At 41.7% G+C, this 20,968-nt stretch overlaps 1 non-coding gene across 1 annotated transcript; it reads left to right on the forward strand.

Annotated features, from left to right (window-relative positions):
* Window positions 1-17,408: 17,408 nt before the first annotated feature.
* LOC148581319 (small nucleolar RNA R71) lies at window positions 17,409-17,515 on the forward strand. Its single transcript, XR_015896414.1, has one exon. It is a non-coding gene; the product is annotated as a small nucleolar RNA R71 (small nucleolar RNA).
* Window positions 17,516-20,968: the final 3,453 nt, after the last annotated feature.

A 20,968-nucleotide genomic window follows, 5' to 3' on the forward strand; every position in this document is an offset into this window, starting at 1 on the left:
CTGCTTCTACCTCTGAATCTGATTTTTGCTCAAGTCCCTCAATTTTAGCCAGAAAATACCTGAAATCACAGAAAAACACACAAACTCATAGTAAAGTCCAGAAATGTAAATTTAACATAAAAACTAATAAAAACATCCCTAAAAGTAACTAGATCCTACTAAAAATATACTAAAAACAATGCCAAAAAGCGTATAAATTATCTGCTCATCACAACACCAAACTTAAATTGTTGCTTGTCCCCAAGCAACTGAAAATCAAATAGGATAAAAAGAAGAGAATATACTATAAATTCCAAAATATCAATGAAACATAGCTCCAATCAGATGAGCGGGACTTGTAGCTTTTTGCCTCTTGAATAGTTTTGGCATCTCACTTTATCCATTGAGGTTCAGAATGATTGGCATCTATAGGAACTCAGAGTTCAGATAGTGTTATTGATTCTCCTAGTTCAGTATGTTGATTCTTGAACACAGCTACTTTATGAGTCTTGGCCGTGGCCCTAAGCACTTTGTTTTCCAGTATTACCACCGGATACATAAATGCCACAGACACATAACTGGGTGAACCTTTTCAGATTGTGACTCAGCTTTGCTAAAGTCCCCAATTAGAGGTGTCTAGGGTTCTTAAGCACACTCTTTTTTTGCTTTGGACCTTGACTTTAACCGCTCAGTCTCAAGTTTTCACTTGACACCTTCATGCCACAAGCACATGGTTAGGGACAGCTTGGTTTAGCCGTTTAGGCCAGGATTTTATTCCTTTAGGCCCTCCTATCCACTGATGCTCAAAGCCTTGGATCCTTTTTATTACCCTTGCCTTTTGTTTTTAAGGGATATTGGCTTTTTCTGCTTGCTTTTTCTTTTTCTTTCTTTTTTTTCGCTATTTGTTTTTTTCTGCAAGCTTTGTTCTTTGCTGCTTTTTCTTGCTTCAAGAATCATTTTTATGATTTTTTAGATTATCAAATAACATGTCTCCTTGTCATCATTCTTTCAAGAGCCAACATATTTAACATTCTTAAACAACAACTTCAAAAGACATATGCACTGTTCAAGCATTCATTCAGAAAACAAAAAGTATTGTCACCACATCAATATAATTAAACTAAGTTCAAGGATAAATTCGAAACTCATGTACTTCTTGTTCTTTTGAATTAAAACATTTTTTATTTAAGAGAGGTGATGGATTCATAGGATATTCATAACTTTAAGACATAGTTACTAAATACTAATGATCATGCAATAAGACACTAACATAGATAAGCACTTAACATAAATAAAACGAAAAACAGAAAATTTGAGAACAAGGAATGAGTCCACCTTAGTGTTGGTGGCGTTTTCTTCTTGAGGAACCAATGATGTCCTTGAGCTCTTCTATGTCTCTTCCTTGTCTTTGTTGCTCCTCCCTCATTGCTCTTTGATCTTCTCTAATTTCATGAAGGATGATGGAGTGCTCTTGATGTTCCACCCTTAATTGTCCCATGTTGGAACTTAATTCTCCTAGGGAGTTGTTGATTTGCTCCCAAAAATTCTGTGGAGGAAAGTGCATCCCTTGAGGAATCTCAGGGATTTCTTTGTGATGAGCTTCTTCATGCGTCTCTTGAGATCCATGAATAGGCTCTCTTGTTTGCTCCATCCTTTTCTCAGTGATGGGCTTGTCCTCATCAATGAGGATATCTCCCTCTATGTCAATCCCAGCCGAGTTGCATAGGTGGCAAATGAGGTGAGAAAAAGCTAACCTTACCATAGTGGAGGACTTGTCAGCCACCTTGTAGAGTTCTTGAGGTATAATCTCATGAACCTCCACTTCCTCCCCAATCATGATGCTATGGATCATGATAGCCCGGTCTATAGTAACTTCAGACCGGTTGCTAGTGGGGATGATTGAGCGTTGAATGAACTCCAACCATCCTCTAGCTACAGGCTTAAGGTCCAATCTTCTTAGTTGAACCGGGTTGCCTTTTGAGTCAATCTTCCATTGAGCTCCTTCCACACATATGTCCATGAGGACTTGGTCCAACCTTTAATCAAAGTTGACTCTTCTTGTGTAGGGGCGTGCGTTCTCTTCCATCATTGGCAAGTTGAACGCCAACCTCACATTTTCCGGACTGAAATCTAAGTAGTTCCCCCGAACCATGGTGTTCTGAGGGTTACCTGAAACTGGAGGTCGATCTCGGACGAGATCTTCTGTACTAGTCGGAGATAACGTGTCCGGCTGGCCGATGACGGCCGGAGCTGTTGTATCCGACTTGTTGGACTTTCTGCACTGCTGATCCTTGGCCACCGGAGGGTGGGGGGTACCTGCAAGAGACTCCGATGCTTAAGTTAGCACGGGTATTAAGCAGGTTTTTACATAGAATCAGAGTATGAGTTATACCTGGGTGCTCTAGTGTATTTATAATGGTGTGATGGTGACCTTTTTAGATAAGATAAGTTAGTTATCTTTATCTTATCTTTATCTTTTGAGTTGAGGTCAGCTTATCTTCAAGGGAACCGCCTTTATCTCTATAGGCTCGTACGGCCTGTGGATTTGGGTTGTGTTCCTTTATTTGGGCCCTTTATTGGGCTCTCCTGTTGATTTGGCCGACCTCCTTGAGAAGAGGTCGGGTAGCCTGACCTGAAGAGGTCGGTCGCTTTGTCGCCAGTCATCCCAGGTCGGGTAGCTCGACCCAGGGTATGAACAGTGCCCCTGCTTGAGCTCGGTCTTTTTGCTGAGGTCGAGTCTTTGACTTCGGTCCTTCTCTGGCGAAGCCGAACTCAAGCATTTTGTCGATTCCTTTCTTTGTAGAGTCTTTTTGAATGTGGAACGTTTTCCTTTAAAAGCGTGCTCTTTTATATCGGCGCTTTGGAAACGTGCGAGGGTTTAATACCCTCATTAATTGACTTCAAATGCCCCGTTTCCCTTGGTTCTATTTTGAATTTTGTCATCAGAAATGGTTTCTCTTCTTCGTTCCTCTTCGTAACTTCTCCCTTTACTCTCTCATTTTCTGTTTTTCCTTAACGTTTCATAGTTTCTTCCTGCGACGCCTGCTCTTCTACTGCTTTCTGTGGAAAAGGAGTGATTCTGGGTTTCTCCTTCTGTCTTCTTCCGGCGAATTTTTTCCATTCGAAGGGTGGCTCTATCGCTTCTTGCTCTTCAGCTTTCTTTTGAGGTTTTCTTCTATTTTCCAGGTTCAATTTTTCCTCCTCTGTCATTTTTATGCCTGTTTTGAGAAAGTTTTTATCTTAGTTGGGAAAAGTTTGGATCTTTCTACTTTCTGCTGTTTCTGATCACTGTGCATTTCGTAGTTTCTACGTCTTTTGCATGGTCTTTGTTGCTTTTCCTGTTGCTTGATACCTTTAGGGTTTTTGTATGTTGTGAAATGCTTTTGATTTTGAAGCTTTGGGAATGATAATTTTGTTTGATTCTGAAAAAAGGTTGCATCTTTGATGATTTTTGCCTGGTATGTTTGCTGTTGTTTCTTGCTGATAGACTGTAGGAAGATGATTTTCTGTTTTGTTTGTGTTTTGTCTTTCTCCTATGAAAAATGCTTGCTGTTTTGAGGTCTTCTATTCTTGTTTGCGGGATGCCAGGACGTAAGTAGATTTTTCTTGATACCTCACCTTATTACTGCCTCCAAAGGATGCCCCAGGAATTTTAGTTTGAGTCTTGGGGCTTCCTTTTTCTGTGTATTCGCCCACCGAGATATTTTTGAGTAATCCGTTCTTCTTTTCTTTTGTAGGGTTTAGTTGGCCTCATGTCTTCCCGAAATTACATTGTAGAGATGCCTTCCCGGGTTCTTGAGGGTATAGCCGATTGGGTGGACTCGATGGTTCTTATGTGTGTCTCTCTAGTTGATTCTGAATTTTGTGCACAGCTTAGACAGTTTCATAGTGTTTGTAGTAATTCCAGTGATGAGAAAAACTATGAGCTTGTCCCTCCCTCTTCTGATGAAAGAGTCTACTTTTCTACTCGGGTTGTTGATGATCGCCCCTTCTTTTATGTTTATGATTTTTTCTTCGGTCCGCTGGGTATCACCCTTCCTTTTACTCCATTTGAAACCGATCTGTTATGGTCCTATAATGTTGCCCCCTCTCAACTTCACCCCAATTCCTGGGGTTTCATAAAAATTTTCCAATTGTTGTGCAATGATTTTGGTATTCCTGCTTCCCAATCTCTCTTTTTCTATCTGTTTGTCTTGACTAAGCCCGGTGTGGTAAAAAAGAAGTCAGCTTGGGTCTCCTTCCGTTCCACCCAGGGAAAGAAGGTCTTTTCCATGTTTGACGAGTCGTTCCATGATTTTAAAAACTACTTTTTTAAAGTCCGATCTATTGAAGGAGCTCGCCCCTTTTTTCTGGATGAAAATGACGAACCTGCTTTTCCCTTGGAATGGCAAAAAGATGTGAGGGTCTCTAGATATGCGTGGGAAATGCTGGATGAGGATGAACGAGCCTTCGTGACTGTCTTGGAAGATCGCTGGGGTCATCCTCCCCATCTCGACACAAAGAAATTTCTAACCAATCCTTCTCTTCTTCAAACTGAACTGGGTATCTTGTGTTTATCTGTTTATGTTGCTTGTAGCTGTCTTTCCGACTTATCCGACTTGTAGCTTGACTTCTATTTATTTGCAGAGGCAATAAAGAATAATGAAGCTATGAAAGCTTTTAAGAGGGCGCAGAGGGCGACTGCTGCTAGGAATATTGCGGCGAAGGCGGCTGGGGAGGGGTCCTCCCAAATGCGCGAGAAGCCATCAGTGCCGAGTTCTCCTGGGGTGAAGAAGATGGTCCCTACACCCCGAGTCCGTTTGGTGGATCCTCACCTTACTTCTGCCGCTCCATCTGTTGCTCCTCCCAATAAAAAACAAAAAATAGCCGAGCCCTTTGACCTTGATGCTCCTGATTTCAATGCCATTGAGTTTGTGGATCAGCAAATCGGTCCCTATGGCTCCCTCTCTACGGATGATGTGTCCATCCTCCATCACTTAGAATTTATGACCCGAAATCACGTAAAGATGGCGTATATGGCGGCCGCCATATATCGGACTGCTCAGAATCTCCCTCTCCATGCCACTAAAGCTTTTATGGAGGAGGCAAAACAAGAGTTTGATCGGATGAGGGAGTTGAAGGAGGAACTTGAGGTAAAGGTAGCCAAGCTGGAGAAGGACTTAGAGAACGAGAAGGCGAGTTCTCAATCACTGGCAGCTTCTTTGAGGTTGGCTGAGGACACAGCCATGATGCACAAGGATAGTTACGTTACATCCTATCGGGAGATGTTGCGTCTGAGGGGGGAGCTCGACAATGTCCGGGAAGATTATTCTGACCTCCAAAGTCATCTCGTTGGCAGTGTGACTGCTGCTTACGAGAACTTGAAGGAGCAAGTTCGGGTTATTACTCCCGAAGCCGATCTCACTCCCTTTAGCTTGGACAACATTGTCAGGGATGGCAAGATTGTCCCTGATGATAGGGATGATGATGATGAGGTCGATCCCCTCCCTGTGTCTTCTGCCAAGGCGTCAGCGCCTACTGTTCCTCCTGCCAAGGTCGACCCTCCCGCTTCTGATCCTGACTGTCAGATTTTAAATCGGGACGATGGTACTGTGGATGCTGTTCCTCTCCAGGCTCGCCCTCCTTCTCCTCAGACTGATGCTGCTAAGAAGCCTTCTAACCTTTAGCTGATTTATGTTGGATATTTTTGTAGTTGGCCCGGCTTGTGGGCTTTAAAACTCTTTAGTTTATTTTGTTGACACTCTTTCTGGTTGCTTGTTTAGCAACATTATTTAAAAACACAACGAATAGCTTCTGAGCTTTTGGGTCTGACCCTGAGGCTTTTACGTCACATTTGCTTGCGCCTGTCTTGGCTTCTTTGAGGGCTTGTTGTCGATGTGTGGATCCAATTTAACAATCCATGCCCGACTTCTTTATCTTTTTCCAAGTAGTCGACCGATGTCGATCTTTTTCAAGTATTTAGAGTAATCTTCCTTTTTGGACCTTGGTCAGGTCTCTTTTAGAGATTACTTATATAACCGATTTGTGGGAGACCGACTTCTTTATGTTGATCTCTTCTAAGTTACTTCGTAATCCTCTTTCTTGGACCTTTGTCAAGTCTCTTTCAAGGATTATTTTTATAACTTTCCGTTGTAGGAGACCGACTTCTTTGTGTCGATCTCTTCTAAGTTACTTCGTAATCCTCTTTTTTGGACCTTTGTCAGGTCTTTTTTAGGGATTACTTTTATAACTTTCCGTTGTAGGAGACCGACTTCTTTATGTCGATCTCTTCTAAGTTACTTCGTAATCCTCTTTCTTGGACCTTTGTCAGGTCTCTTTCAGGGATTACTTTTATAACTTTTCGTTGTAGGAGACCGACTTCTTTGTGTCGATCTCTTCTAAGTTACTTCGTAATCCTCTTTCTTGGACCTTGGTCAGGTCTCTTTCAGGGATTACTTTTGTAACTTTTCGTTGTAGGAGACCGACTTCGTTAGGTGGATTTCTTTTTAGGTTATTTTTGTAATCCTCTTTCATGGACCTTTATCAGGTCTCTTTCAGGGATTACTTTTATAACCCTTTTTATTTTGGGCTGACTTTGTTAGGTCGAGCCCTTCTAAGTTAAAGTAATCCTCTTTAATAGGGTTGGCCAGACCTCTTTCCAGGGTTTACTTATAACTTGGGTTGACTTGGTCCGACTTCTGGATGTCGGCCAGTCTTTAAGTTATTATTTTAGCTATCCGTAAGACCTCGTCAGGTTCTTTTTTGGATTGCTTTCGATAACTTCTTACATTATTCTGTGTTCATTTTTGCCGATTTGTAGAAAGTGGTTGGCATCTTTAGATCGTCCTTTGGGTGAATCGCGCTTTCACCTTTATCGGACGGTTTGTCTTTATCGTGGTCGTGCAGTGAAATTGTTTTTCACTTTCTGCCGACCTGTCGCTTTATAATCGGACGATGAATTCTTCAGATTAATGCGTCTTGAATTCTTGTAAAAATATCTAAATAAACTTTATTCGAAGTAAAAGTGCAAAATATATACATGTGGGAATTTTTTCATCCCTTCAGGTCGGATAGTGTCTGGGTCTTAACTTGGTGCCTCATTAAAAAACCTTTTCAGGAAAAAGAGTGCATCCAATAATGAGATCTGTTACCTTGCTAACTGTAGTACCTTCTAAGGTTGCAAGCATGCCATGACCTGGGAAGCTCTCGTCCGTTGAGTTCGGACAGTCTATAATAGCCCTTCCCGAGTACTTCTACAACTCGGTAGGGTCCTTTCCAGTTTGCTGCCAATTTTCCTTCTCCTGGTCGAGTTGTTCCGATATCATTTCGGATTAAGATGAGATCATTCTCTACGAAACTTCTCGGCACTACCCTTTGATTATATCTGGAAGCCATCCGTCGTTTTAGTGCTTCTTCCCTGATCCGGGCTCTTTCTTGAATTTTAGGTAGTAGGTCGAGTTCTTCCCTCTGAATTTGGGAGTTGGCTTCTTCATTGTAGTGGACCACTCTGGATGACCCTTCCTCGATCTCTACTGGGATCATTGCCTCCACTCCATATGCTAGTCGAAATGGTGATTCATTTGTGGTGGAGTGTGGCGTTGTTCGATATGCCCATAGGACTTGTGGAAGTTCTTCGGCCCAAGCTCCCTTTGATCTTGTAGTCTCCGTTTCAACCCAGCCAATATGACTTTGTTGGCGGCTTCGGCCTGTCCATTGGCTTGAGGGTGTTCGACGGAGGTGAACTGGTGCTTTATATTTAAGTCGGCTACTAGTCTCCTAAAGCCTGTGTCTGTGAATTGGGTGCCATTCTCCGTGGTGATGGAGTGTGGAACCCCAAACCTTGTGACAATGTTTCTATATAGGAATTTCCGGCTTCTTTGAGCGGTGGCGTTGGCTAGGGGCTCTGCCTCAATCCATTTTGTGAAATAGTCTACCCCTACTATGAGAAATTTAACTTGTCCTGACCCCTGGGGGAAGGGGCCAAGAAGGTCGAGCCCCCACCTTGCAAACGGCCAAGGGGAAGTTACACTGATGAGCTCTTCTGGTGGGGAGATGTGAAAGTTGGCATGTTTCTGACATGGTGAGCATGTCTTTAAAAATTCTGTAGCTTCTTTTTGTAGAGTTGGCCAATAAAACCCCTCCCGGAGCACTTTTTTGGCTAGAGCTCGTGCTCCGAGGTGATTGCCACAAATGCCGCCGTGTACTTCTTCTAACACTTCCTTTGTGTGGGAGGTCGGTACGCATTTCAGTAATGGTACTGAGATCCCCCTTTTGTAGAGGATGTTGTTTATAATGGGGTAGTACTGTGCCTCCCTTTTTAGCCTTTTTGCCTCTTTTTCTTCTGTGGGGAGTGTTCCTGCTCTGAGGTAGTTAATTATGGGAGTCATCCATTCTTGGTCCTGGTTTGTCATGGCTAGGACTTTTTCCTCTTCCGAGATTGACGGGTTCTGTAACATTTCCTGGATGAGGCTTCTATTGTTGCCCCCTGGTTTGGTGCTGGCTAGTGATGAGCGGATATTTTATACGCTTTTTGGGGATAATTTCATATAGTTTTGAGTTTGTTCTAGTTAGTTTTTAGTTTATTTCCAGTAGTTTTTAGGAAAAATTCATATTTCTGGACTTTACTATGAGTTGTGTGTTTTTCTATAATTTCAGGTATTTTTCTGGCTGAAATTGAAGGAGCTGAGCAAAAATCTGATTCAGGCTGAAAAAGGACTGCTGATGCTGTTGGATTCTGACCTCCCTGTACTCAAATTGGATTTTCTGGAGCTACATAACTCGAAATGGCATGCTTCCAATTGCATTGGAAAGTAGACATCCAGGGCTTTCCAGCAATATATAATAGTCCATACTTTGCACAAGGATAGACGACGTAAACTGGCGTTCAACGCCAGTCCTCTGCCCAATTCTAGCGTCCAGCGCCAGAAAAGGATAAAAAACTGGAGTTGAACGCCCAAACTGGCACAAAAACTGGCGTTCAACTCCACAAATGGCCTCTGCACGTGAATTGCTTAAAGTCTCAGTCCCAGCACACACCAAGTGGGCCCCAGCACACCAAGTGGGCCCCAGAAGTGGATCTCTGCATCATCCATCATAGTCCACTCATATTTTGTAACCCTAGGCTACTGGTTTAGTATTTAAACAACTTTTAGAGACTTATTTTGTATCTCATGACATTTCAGATCTAAACTTTGTATTCTCTGACGGCATGAGTCTCTAAACCCCATTGTTGGGGGTGAGGAGCTCTGCTGTGTCTCGATGAATTAATGCAAGTATTTCTGTTTTCCATTCAAACACGCTTGTTCCTATCTAAGATGTTCATTCGCGCTTAACTGTGATGGAGGTGATGAGCTGTGACACTCATCACCTTCCTCAAATCATGAACGTGTGCCTGACAACCACCTCCGTTCTATATACGATTGAATGAGTATCTCTTAGATTCCTTAATCAGAATCTCCGTGGTATAAGCTAGAACTGATGGCAGCATTCATGAGAATCCGGAAATTCTAAACCTTGTCTGTGGTATTCCGAGTAGGATTCAAGGATTGAATGACTGTGACGAGCTTCAGACTCTTGAAGGCTGGGCGTTAGTGACAGACGCAAAAGGATAGTAAATCCTATTCCAACCGGATCGAGAACCAACCGGTGATTAGCCGTGCTGTGACAGAGCGCGTGAGCGTAGTTTTCACTGGGAGGACGAAGGTAGCCATTGACAACGGTGATCCACCAACACACAGCTTGCCATAGGGGGACGTGCGTGTGTGAACAAGAAGACAGAGGAAAGCAGAGATTCAGAAGACAAAGCATCTCCAAAACTCCAACATATTCTCCATTACTGCACAACAAGTAATTTTTAATTTATGCTCTACTGGTTACTCACAATTCAATTGATAAACATAATTGACTTCCTGACTAAGATTTACAAGATAACCATAGATTGCTTCAAACCAACAATCTCCGTGGGATTCGACCCTTACTCACGTAAGGTATTACTTGGATGACCCAGTGCACTTGCTGGTTAGTGGTACGCGTTGTGAAAAGTGTGATTCGCAATTCGTGCACCAGCTAGTTTCGAGAGTGCGTCATCTCGGGCATTTTGTTCTCGGGGTATGTGGTATATCTTATATTCCCCGATTTGTCCGAGTTGTTGCTTGGTCTTATCTAAATACCTTTTCATGGTGGGATCTTTGGCTTGGTAGCTCCCTGTTATTTGTGATGTGACAACTTGTGAATCGCTGTAGATGTTGAGTTTCCGAGCTCCAACCTCTTCAGCCAGCTTCAAACCAGCTAGCAGTGCTTCGTATTCTGCTTGGTTATTCGAAGCCGGGAACCCGAACTTGAGGGAGAGCTCAACTTGGGTTCTCTGGTTGCTTTCTATTATCACTCCTGCACCGCTTCTAGTTTTATTTGAAGAACCGTCCACATAGAGATTCCACTCTGTGAGGGTTTCCAGGGTATCTGTGAATTCTGCGATAAAATCGGCCAGATATTGTGGCTTAATGGCCGTCCGAGCTTCATATTGGAGGTCGAACTCTGACAATTCGACTGCCCATTGTAGAATTCTACCTGCTAAATCTGTTTTCTGCAATATTCCTTTCAAGGGCTGGTTGGTGCGAACTTTGATGGTGTGGGCCTGGAAGTAAGGGCGGAGTCATCTAGATATTAGAATGAGAGTATATGCAAATTTTTCTATTTTCTGGTAGTTCAGCTCGGATCCCTGTAGTGCTTTACTAATGAAGTAGACGGGTTGTTGTCCGTCTTCGTCTTCTCTGACTAGTGCTGACGCTACTGCCCGGCTTCCTACTGCGAGATATAATATGAGTGGTTCTCCTTTTTATGGTCGGGAGAGGATAGGTGGCTGTCCTAAGAACTTTTTAAAGTCTTAGAAGGCTTGCTCACATTCTGTCATCCACTCGAACTGCCTTCCATTTCTTAAAGTAGCATAGAATGGGATAGATCTTATCGCGGCTCCTGCTAAGAATCGGGATAGGGCTGCCAATCTCCTGTTGAGTTGCTGCACTTCTTTGACACAGGTTGGGCTCTTCATGTTGAGTATGGCCTGACAATTGTCCGGATTTGCTTCAATTCCTCTTTGTGTGAGCATGAAACCTAAGAATTTGCCTGCTTCTACCGCAAAGGTGCATTTTGCTGGATTGAGTCGCATGTCATGCTTCCTTATGGTGTCGAATACTTGGGCCAGGTCGGACAATAATGTCTCTTCACTTTGTGTTTTTATTAACATGTCGTCGACGTAGACTTCCATGATCTTTCCGATGTGATCCGAGAAGACTTTATTTATTAGCCTTTGATAAGTAGCTCCCGCGTTCTTGAGACCGAAAGGCATCACAATGTAGCAGTAGTTTGCTTTCGGTGTTAGGAACGAGGTCTTTTCTTGATCTGGCGGATACATGGGGATCTGATTGTATCCCGAGTATGCATCCATAAACGAGAGATATTTATATTCGGAGGAAGCGTCTACCAGAGCGTCGATATTTGGGAGTGGGTAAGGGTCCTTTGGACAAGCCTTGTTGAGATCGGTGTAATCGGTGCACATTCACCACTTCCCATTTGATTTTTTCACCAAGACAACGTTGGCTAGCCATAGTGGGTATTTGACTTCTCTTATGAATCCTGCTTCCAGTAGTGCCTGTACTTGTTCTTCCACAGCCTGGGATCGTTCTGGCCTAAGTTTTCTTCGTCTCTGCTGTACCGGTCGAGATCTTGGATAGACCGCCAACTTATGACACATCAGCTTAGGATCTATGCCAGGCATATCTGCGGCTTTCCTTGCAAAGAGATCGACATTATCTCGCAGGAACTGTATTAGTAATTCCTTTGAGTCTCCTTTTAGGATTGTGCCGATATTGGTTATTTTTTCCGAGGTGTCCCCGATCTGAATCTTTTCTATCTCGCCCTCTGGCTGGGGACGAAGTTCTTCTCGTCGTTGAACTCCGCCCAGCTCAATTGTGTGGAACTCTTCTCCTTTGCCTCTGAAGTTTAGGCTTTCGTTGTAACAGCGACGTGCCATTTTTTGATCTGCTTTTATCGTGGCTATCCCATTTGGTGTTTGGAATTTCATACATAGGTGTGGGGTCGAAACTATCGCACCGAGTTCGTTGAGTGTTGTCCGACCTATGAGAGCATTGTAAGCTGAACTTACGTCGACCACAATGTAATCTATTTTGAGGGTCCTGGATTGGTTCCCTTTTCCGAAGGTTGTGTGTAGTGGTATGTATCCTAGTGGTCGAACCGTGGTGTCTCTTAGTCCAAACAAACTGTTTGGATATGCTTGAAGTTCTTTTTCCTCCAAGCCGAGTTTATCAAAGGCTATTTTGAATAAGATGTCGGCAGAACTCCCTTGGTCTATTAAGGTGCGGTGTAGGTTGGCGTTTGCTAATATGATGGTGATGACCATGGGATCGTCGTGTCCTGCAATGATGCCGGATGCGTCCTCTTTAGTGAATGTTATTGCTGGGATGTTGAGTGCTTCCTCCTTTCCTTCGACATGATATACTTCTTTGAGATATCTTTTGTGAGAGGATTTGGAGATCCCACCTGCTGTGAATCCGCCATGTATCATGTGGACATGTCTTTCTGGTGTCCGAGGTGATCGTTCTGTTCGTTCAGTATCCTCATCTCTTTGTCTCTTTCTTTGATCATCATCTCGGGTGGCCAGGAATCGATCTAACTTTCCTTCTCTCACTAATTTTTCTATGATATTTTTTAAGTCGAAACATTCGTTTGTGGAGTGTCCTCGGACTCGGTGGTATTCGCAATATTCTTTCCGATTTCCTCCTCCCTTTTTGCCTTTGAATGGCCATGCTGGGGGGTTTTTTTCTGTATGGCATACTTCTTTGTATATCTCGACCAGGGATGCCCTGAGAGGAGTGTAATTATGGTACTTTTTGATTTTCTCCCCTTGTCGATCTTCTTTCCTCTTGGATTCCTTGTCTCTGTCTCGGTAGGGGGCCCCCGATTTTGAGGTCTCTCCTAACCGAGCGTTTTCTTCCATATTGATGTATTTTTCTGCTCGTTCCTGCACTTCATCCAAGGAGGTCAGGTACTTTTTTGATATAAATTGGCTGAAGGGTCCTTCTCGTAGGCCGTTGATGAGTCCCATGATGGCGACCTCTGTGGGTAAACTTTGTATGTCCATGCATGTTTTGTTGAATCTCTCCATATAGTTGCGGAGGCTCTCCCGATCTCCTTGTTTGATCCCTAGTAAACTGGGGGCGTGCTTGGCTTTATCTTTCTGAATGGAGAATCTGGCTAGGAATTTTTTAGCTAGGTCGTCAAAGCTTGAGATGGGCCTTGGGGGTAGATTGTCGAACCATCGAATGGCTGTCTTTGTGAGAGTTGTTGGGAAGGCTTTGCAGCGAATAGCATCTGGGGCGTCAGTGAGGTATATTCTGCTTCTGAAGTTACTGAGGTGGTGGTTGGGATCCGTGGTGCCATCATACAGGGTCATATCTGGGAGTTTGAAGTCTTTTGGAATTTTGGTTTTCATGATTTCCCTGGTGAACGGGTCTTGCTCTTTGCGTGAGTTTTCTTCAAGATTGGCCCGGGGAGCTTTTAATTTGAGATCGGTTTCTAATTGCTGTAGTTTTTCTTCCAACTCCCGACGTCGCCGCATCTCTCTTTGTAGATCCCTTCCAATTTCCCGTTGTTGTTGATTTTCTTTTTCCAGTTGTTTTAGGCGATCTAGGAGCGCTTCTATTGCCCCTGAATTTAGTGAGTCGTTGTCTTTGTTGATCTCTGGAGTGTCTTGTAGTGTGACATCCTCATTCTTGTGTGGCGTTCTCTCTTCCAGACCTGAATCGTGGTCGTTGTTATGGTTGTCCGCCATGGTGATGGGTTGACTTCCAGGTTCCCCGGCAACGGCGCCAATGTTCCGAGGGTTACCTGAAACTGGAAGTCGATCTCGGACGAGATCTTCCGTACTGGTCGGAGATAACGTGTCCGGCTGGCCGATGACGGCCTGAGCTGTTGTATTCGACTTGTTGGACTTGCTGCACTGCTGATCCTTGGCCACCGGAGGGTGGGGGGGTACCTGCAAGAGACTTTGATGCTTAAGTTAGCACGGGTATTAAGCAGGTTTTTACATAGAATCAGAGTATGAGTTATACCTGGGTGCTCCAGTGTATTTATAATGGTGTGATAGTGACTTTTTAGATAAGATAAGTTAGTTATCTTTATCTTATCTTTATCTTTTGAGTTGAGGTCAGCTTATCTTCAAGGGAACCGCCTTTATCTCTATAGGCTCGTATGGCCTGTGGATTTGGGTCGTGTTCCTCTATTTGGGCCCTTTATCGGATTCTCATGTTGATTTGGCCAACCTCCTTGAGAAGAGGTCGGGTAGCCTGACCTGAAGAGGTCGGTCGCTTTGTCGCCAGTCATCCCAGGTCGGGTAGCTCGACCCAGGGTATGAACACATGGTAAGATAATTCTTTGGGTTCGGGTTCTTACTTTGATCATGGTTCCTAGTGATCCATGCATTAGCATAGAACTCTTGAACCATTAGAATTCCGACTTGTTGGATGGGGTTTGTTAGAACTTCCCAACCTCTTCTTTGGATTTCATGTCGGATTTCCAGATACTCATTTCTCTTGAGTTTGAAAGGGACCTCGGGGATCACCTTCTTCTTGGCCACAACATCATAGAAGTGGTCTTGATGGGCTTTGGAGATGAATCTTTCCATCTCCCATGACTCGGAGGTGGAAGCTTTTGTCTTCCCTTTCCCTTTTCTAGAGGATTCTCCGGTCTTAGGTGCCATCAATGGTAATGGAAAAACAAAAAGCTTATGCTTTTACCACATCAAACTTAGAATATTGCTCGCCCTCGAGCAAGAGAAGAAATAAGAGATGAAGAAGAAGAAGAAATGGAGGAGAGAGAGAGAGGTTGTGTTTCGGCCAAGAAGAGGAAGAGAGGATTGTGTTGTGTGAAAATGAAGAAGAATAGAGAGGTTTATATAGTGGAGGGAGAGGGGTTAAGGTTCGGCCATATGGGGAGGGTTTGGGTGGGAAAGTGATTTTGAATTTTGAAGGTAGGTGGGGTTTATGAGGTAGGTTTATGGGGAAGAGTGGGTGGATGTGAGTGGTGAATGGGTGATAGGGAAGAGAGCTTGAGATGATTGGTGAAGGGTTTTGGGGAAGGGTGTTTATTGGGAAGAGAGGATGAACATTGAGAAGAGGGAAGAGTATGAGTGGAGGTAGGTGGGGATCCTGTGGGGTCCACAGATCCTGAGGTGTCAAGGATTTGCATCCCTGCACCAATTAGGCATGTAAAACACCTTTGCATGCAATTCTGGCGTTTAAACACCGAATTGATGCTTGTTTTGGGCGTTCAGCGCCCAAATGCAGCATGTTTCTGGCGTTGAACGCCAGTTCTATGCTTGTTTCTGGCGTTCAGCGCCAGCTTTCCTCAGTATGCATTCCTGGCGTCTGAACGCCAGGATGCTGCTTGTTTTGGGCGTTCAACGCCAGATCCATGCTCTGTTCTGGCGTTGAACGCCAGCCAGATGCTCCTTACTGGTGTTTAAACGCCAGTAAGTCCTTCCTCCAGGGTGTGATTTTTCTTCTGCTGTTTTTGATTCTGTTTTTGATTTTTCTATTTATTTTGTGACTCCACATGATCATGAACCTAATAAAACATGAAAGAACAATAAAATAAAAATAAAAATAGATAAATAAAAATTGGGTTGCCTCCCAATAAGCGCTTCTTTAATGTCAATAGCTTGACAGTGGGCTCTCATGGAGCCGCACAGGTGATCAGGTCAATTTTATAGACTTCCCAACACCAAACTTAGAATTTGGATATGGGAGTTCAACACCAAACTTGGAGTTTGGCTGAGGCCTCCCAACACCAAACTTAGAGTTTGACTGTGGGGGCTTTAGTTGACTCTGTACTGAGAGAAGCTTTTCATGCTTCCTCTCCATTGTTACAAAAGGAGATTCTTGAGTTTTAAACACAAGGTTGTCCTCATTCAGTTGAAGGATCAATTCTCCTCTGTCTACATCAATCACAGCTCTTGCTGTGGCTAGGAAGGGTCTTACAAGGATGATGGATTCATCCTCTTCCTTCCCAGTGTCTAGGATTATGAAATCAACAGGGATGTAAAGGCCTTCAGCCTTTACTAACACGTCCTCTACCTGACCATAAGCCTCTTTTCTTGAATTGTCTGCCATCTCTAATGAGATTCTAGCAGCTTGCACCTCAAAGATTCCCAGTTTCTCCATTACAGAGAGTGGCATGAGGTTTATTCCTGACCCAAAGTCACATAGAGCCTTCTCAAAGGTCATGGTGCCTATGGTACAAGGTATTAGGAACTTTCTAGGATCCTGTTTCTTCTGAGGCAATCTCAGTTGATCCAATGCATTTAGTTCATTGGTGAACAGGGGAGGTTCATCTCCCCAAGTCTCTTTACCAAATAAATTGGCATTCAGCTTCATGATTACACCAAGAAACTTGGCAACTTGCTCTTTAGTAACACCCTCATTCTCTTCAGAAGAGGAATACTCATCAGAGCTCATGAAGGGCATAAGAAGGTTTAATGGAATCTCTATGGTCTCTAGATGAGCCTCAGAGTCCTTTGGTTCCTCAAAGGGAAACTCCTTGTTGATCACTGGACGTCCCAGGAGGTCTTCCTCCTTGGGATTCACGTCCTCCCCTTCCTTCTTGGATTCGGCCATGATGGTTATATCAATGGCCTTGCACTCTCCTTTTGGATTTTCTTCTGTATTGCTTGGGAGAGAACTAGGAGGGGTTTCAGTGATCTTCTTACTCAGCTGGCCCACTTGTGCCTCCAAATTTCTAATGGAGGACCTTGTTTCATTCATGAAACTCATAGTGGCCTTAAATAGATCAGAGACTAAGTTTGCTAAATTAGAGGTATTTTGTTCAGAGTTCTCTGTCTGTTGCTGAGTGGATGATGGAAAAGGCTTGCTATTGCTAAACCTGTTTCTTCCACCATTATTAAAGCTTTATTGAGGCTTTTGTTGATCCTTCCATAAGAGATTTGGGTGATTTCTCCATGAGGGATTATAGGTGTTTCCATAGGGTTCACCCATGTAATTCACCTCTGCAATTGCAGGATTCTCAGGATCATAAGCTTCTTCTTCAGAAGATGCCTCTTGAGTACTGTTGGATGCAGCTTGCATTCCATTCAGACTCTGAGAAATCATATTGACTTGCTGAGTCAATATTTTATTCTGAGCCAATATGGCATTCAGAGTATCAATTTCAAGAACTCCCTTCTTCTGAGGTGTCCCATTACTCACAGGATTCCTCTCAGAAGTGTACATGAACTAGTTGTTAGCAACCATGTCAATGAGTTCTTGAGCTTCTGCAGGCGTTTTCTTTAGGTGAATGGATCCACCTACAGAAGTATCCAATGACATCTTAGCTAATTTAGACAGACCATCATAGAATATATCCAGGATGGTCCATTCTGAAAGCATGTCAGAAGGACATTTTTTGGTCAGTTCCTTGTATCTCTCCCAAGCTTTATAGAGGATTCACCTTCTTTCTGTCTGAAGGTTTGAACATCCACTCTAAGCTTACTCAGCTTTTGAGGAGGAAAGAACTTGGCTAAGAAAGTCTTGACCAGCTTATCCCAAGAGTTCAGGCTATCCTTAGGTTGAGAGTCCAACCATATTCTAGCTCTGTCTCTTACAGCAAATGGGAAAAGTATGAGCCTGTAGACTTCAGGATCTACTCCATTAGTCTTAACAGTGTCACATATCTGCAAGAATTCAGTTAAGAACTGAAAGGGATCTTCAGATGGAAGTCCATGAAACTTGCAGTTTTGTTGCATCAGAGAAACTAATTGAGGTTTCAGCTTAAAATTGTTTGCTCCAATGGCAGGGATGGAGATGCTTCTTCCATGTAAATTGGAATTAGGTGCAGTAAAGTCACCAAGCATCCTCCTTGCATTATTATTATTTTCGGCTGCCATCTCCTCTTCCTGTTCGAAAATTCCTGTAAGGTTGTCTCTAGATTATTGTATTTTAGCTTCTCTTAGTTTCCTTTTCAGAGTTCTTTCAGGTTCTGGATCTGCTTCAACAAGAATGTTCTTGTCCTTGCTCCTGCTCATATGACAAAGAAGGGAATAACACAGAAAATATGAAATCCTCTATGTCACAGTATAGAGATTCCTTTGGGTGAGTAGAAGAAGAAAAGAATGTAATGTAAGGAAAGAGAATGGGGGAAAGTCCAAACACAAGGGTGAGGAGAGCAGAGATATGAGATGAAGAGAAGTGTTAGTAAGTAATTAAATAAATAGAAGAAGATGAGGGAAAGAGAATTTCGAAAATTAATTTTGAAAAAGAGTTACTAATTTTCGAAAATTAAAATTAAAATTAAAAGTTGAAACAATTAATAAATTAAAAAGAATTTTTGAAAGAGAGGGGGGCATTTTCGAAAATTAGAGAGGGATAGTTAGTTAGGTAGTTTTGAAAGAGATAAGAAACAAACAAAAAGTTAATTAGTTAGTTGAAACAAATTTTGAAAATTAATTTTTAAAAGATAAGAAGATAAAAAGTTAGAAAAGGTATTTGAAAAAGATAAGATAAAAAAAAGATATTTTTGAAAAGATATGATTGAAATTAGTTTTGAAAAAGATTTTATTTTTAAAATCACAATTAATGACTTGATTCACAAGAAATCACAAGATATGATTCTAGAACTTAAAGTTTGAATCTTTCTTAACAAGTAAGTAACAAACTTGAAATTTTTGAATCAAAACATTAATTGTTGATGATATTTTCGAAAATATGATGTAAAATTAAGAAAAATGAAAAAGATTTGATTTTTGAAAAAGATTTTGAAAAAGATTTTGAAAAAGATAAGATTTTTAAATTGAAAATTTGATTTGACTCCTAAGAAACAATTGAATTTTAAAAATTTTTAAAAAAGTCAATTCAAATTTTCGAAATTTATGAGAGAAAAAAGGAAAGATATTTTTTTTGATTTTTGAATTTTTAATGATGAAAGAGAAAAACAAAAAAAAATGACTTACAACATGAAAATTATGAATCAAAACACATGATGCATGCAAGAACACTATGAATGTCAAGATGAACACCAAGAACACTTTGAATGTCAAGATGAACATCAAGAACTTATTTTTGAAAAATTTTCAAGAAAAGAAAACATGCAAGACACCAAACTTAGAAATTTTTCATGCATAGACACTATGAATGCAAGAATGCATATGAAAAACAAGAAAAGACACAAAACACGAAAATATGAAGATCAAACAAGAAGACTGGCCAAGAACAACTTGAAGATCATGAAGAACACTATGAATGCATGAATTTTCGAAAAATGCAAAATTTTTTTTAGAAAAAAAAATGCAATTGACACCAAACTTAAAAATTGACTCAAGACTCGAACAAGAAACACAAAATATTTTTTATTTTTATGATTTTATAAAATTTTTTTTATTTTTTCAAAAATTAATGTGAAAAAGAAAAATAAAGATTCCAAAATTTTTAATATGAATTCCAGGAATCTTGCACTCTCAGTCTAAAGCTTCAGCCTAGGAATTAGACATGGCTCACTAGCCAGCTAAGCTTTAGTATGCTATTACATGTATTGAAGTGATTAGTTGAAGCCTCAGTCTAAAAGAATTTAGACATGGCTTTACAGCCAGCCAGGATTCAACAAATCATCATGAAACACTAGAATTTATTCTTAAAAATTCTGAAGAAAAATATATTTTTGAAAAGATTTATTTATTTTTTTTGAATATTAATTGGGAAAAACGAAAAAGAAGAAAATATTTTTGAAAAATTTTTGAAAACTTTTTGAAAATAAAATAAGAAGAAAATAACCCAATCTGAGCAACACGATGAATCGTCAGTTGTCCAAACTAGAACAATCCCCAGCAACGGCACCAAAAACTTGGTATGCGAAATTGTTACTCAGGTTGTAAAATTTGTTGTTCGTTCTCTCCCTGGCAATGGCGCCAACAAACTGGTGCACAATACCATGGTCCAAACATAACTTCACAACTTCGCACAACTAACCAGCAAGTGCACTGGGTCGTCCAAGTAATAAAACCTTACGTGAGTAAGGATCGATCCCACGGAGATTGTTGGTATAAAGCAAGCTATGGTCATCTTGTAAATCTCAGTCAGGCGGATATCAAATGGTTATGGAGTTTTCGAATAATAATAATAAATAAACAGAAAATAAAGATAGAAATACTTATGTAAATCATTGGTGAGAATTTCAGATAAGCGTATAGAGATGCTTTCGTTCCTCTGAACCTCTGTTTTCCTACTGTCTTCATCCAATCATTCCTACTCCTTTCCATGGCAAGCTTTATATAGGGCATCACCGTTGTCAATGGCTACATCCCATCCTCTCTGTGAAAAAGGTCCAAATGCTCTGTCACGGCACGGCTAATCATCTGGAGGTTCTCGATCATACTGGAATAGGATTCACCCTCCTATTGCGTCTGTCACTACGCCCAACACTCACGAGTTTGAAGTTTGTCACAGCCATCCCTTCCCAGATCCTACTCGGAATACCACAGACAAGGTTTAGACTTTCCAGATCTCAGGAATGGCCATCCATGGGTTCAAACTTATACCATGAAGATACTAATAACTCGGACTCGGTCCCCTGTATTAGATATCTAAGAGATATTCATTCTAGCTTATTTGCATGTAGAACGGAAGTGTTTGTCAGGCACGCGTTCATAAGTGAGAATGATGACAAGCGTCACATAATCATCACATTCATCATGTTCTTGGGTGTGAATGGATATCTTAGAAGCGGAATAAGTTGAATTGAATAGAAAACCGTAGTACTTTGCATTAAATCATGAGGAACAGCAGAGATCCACACCTTAATCTATGGAGTGCAGAAACTCTACCATTGTAAATACATAAGTAATGAAGATTCATGCATGGCCGAATGGCCAGCCCCCAAACGTGATCAATAGATCAAAAGATAATCCAAAGATCATAAGATGTCTAATACAATAGTAAAAAGTCCTATTTAT

The sequence above is a fragment of the Arachis ipaensis genome, chromosome B10 (assembly GCF_059453495.1).
Source record: "Arachis ipaensis isolate K30076 ecotype BB chromosome B10, ASM5945349v1, whole genome shotgun sequence".
Lineage (NCBI taxonomy): Eukaryota > Viridiplantae > Streptophyta > Magnoliopsida > Fabales > Fabaceae > Arachis > Arachis ipaensis.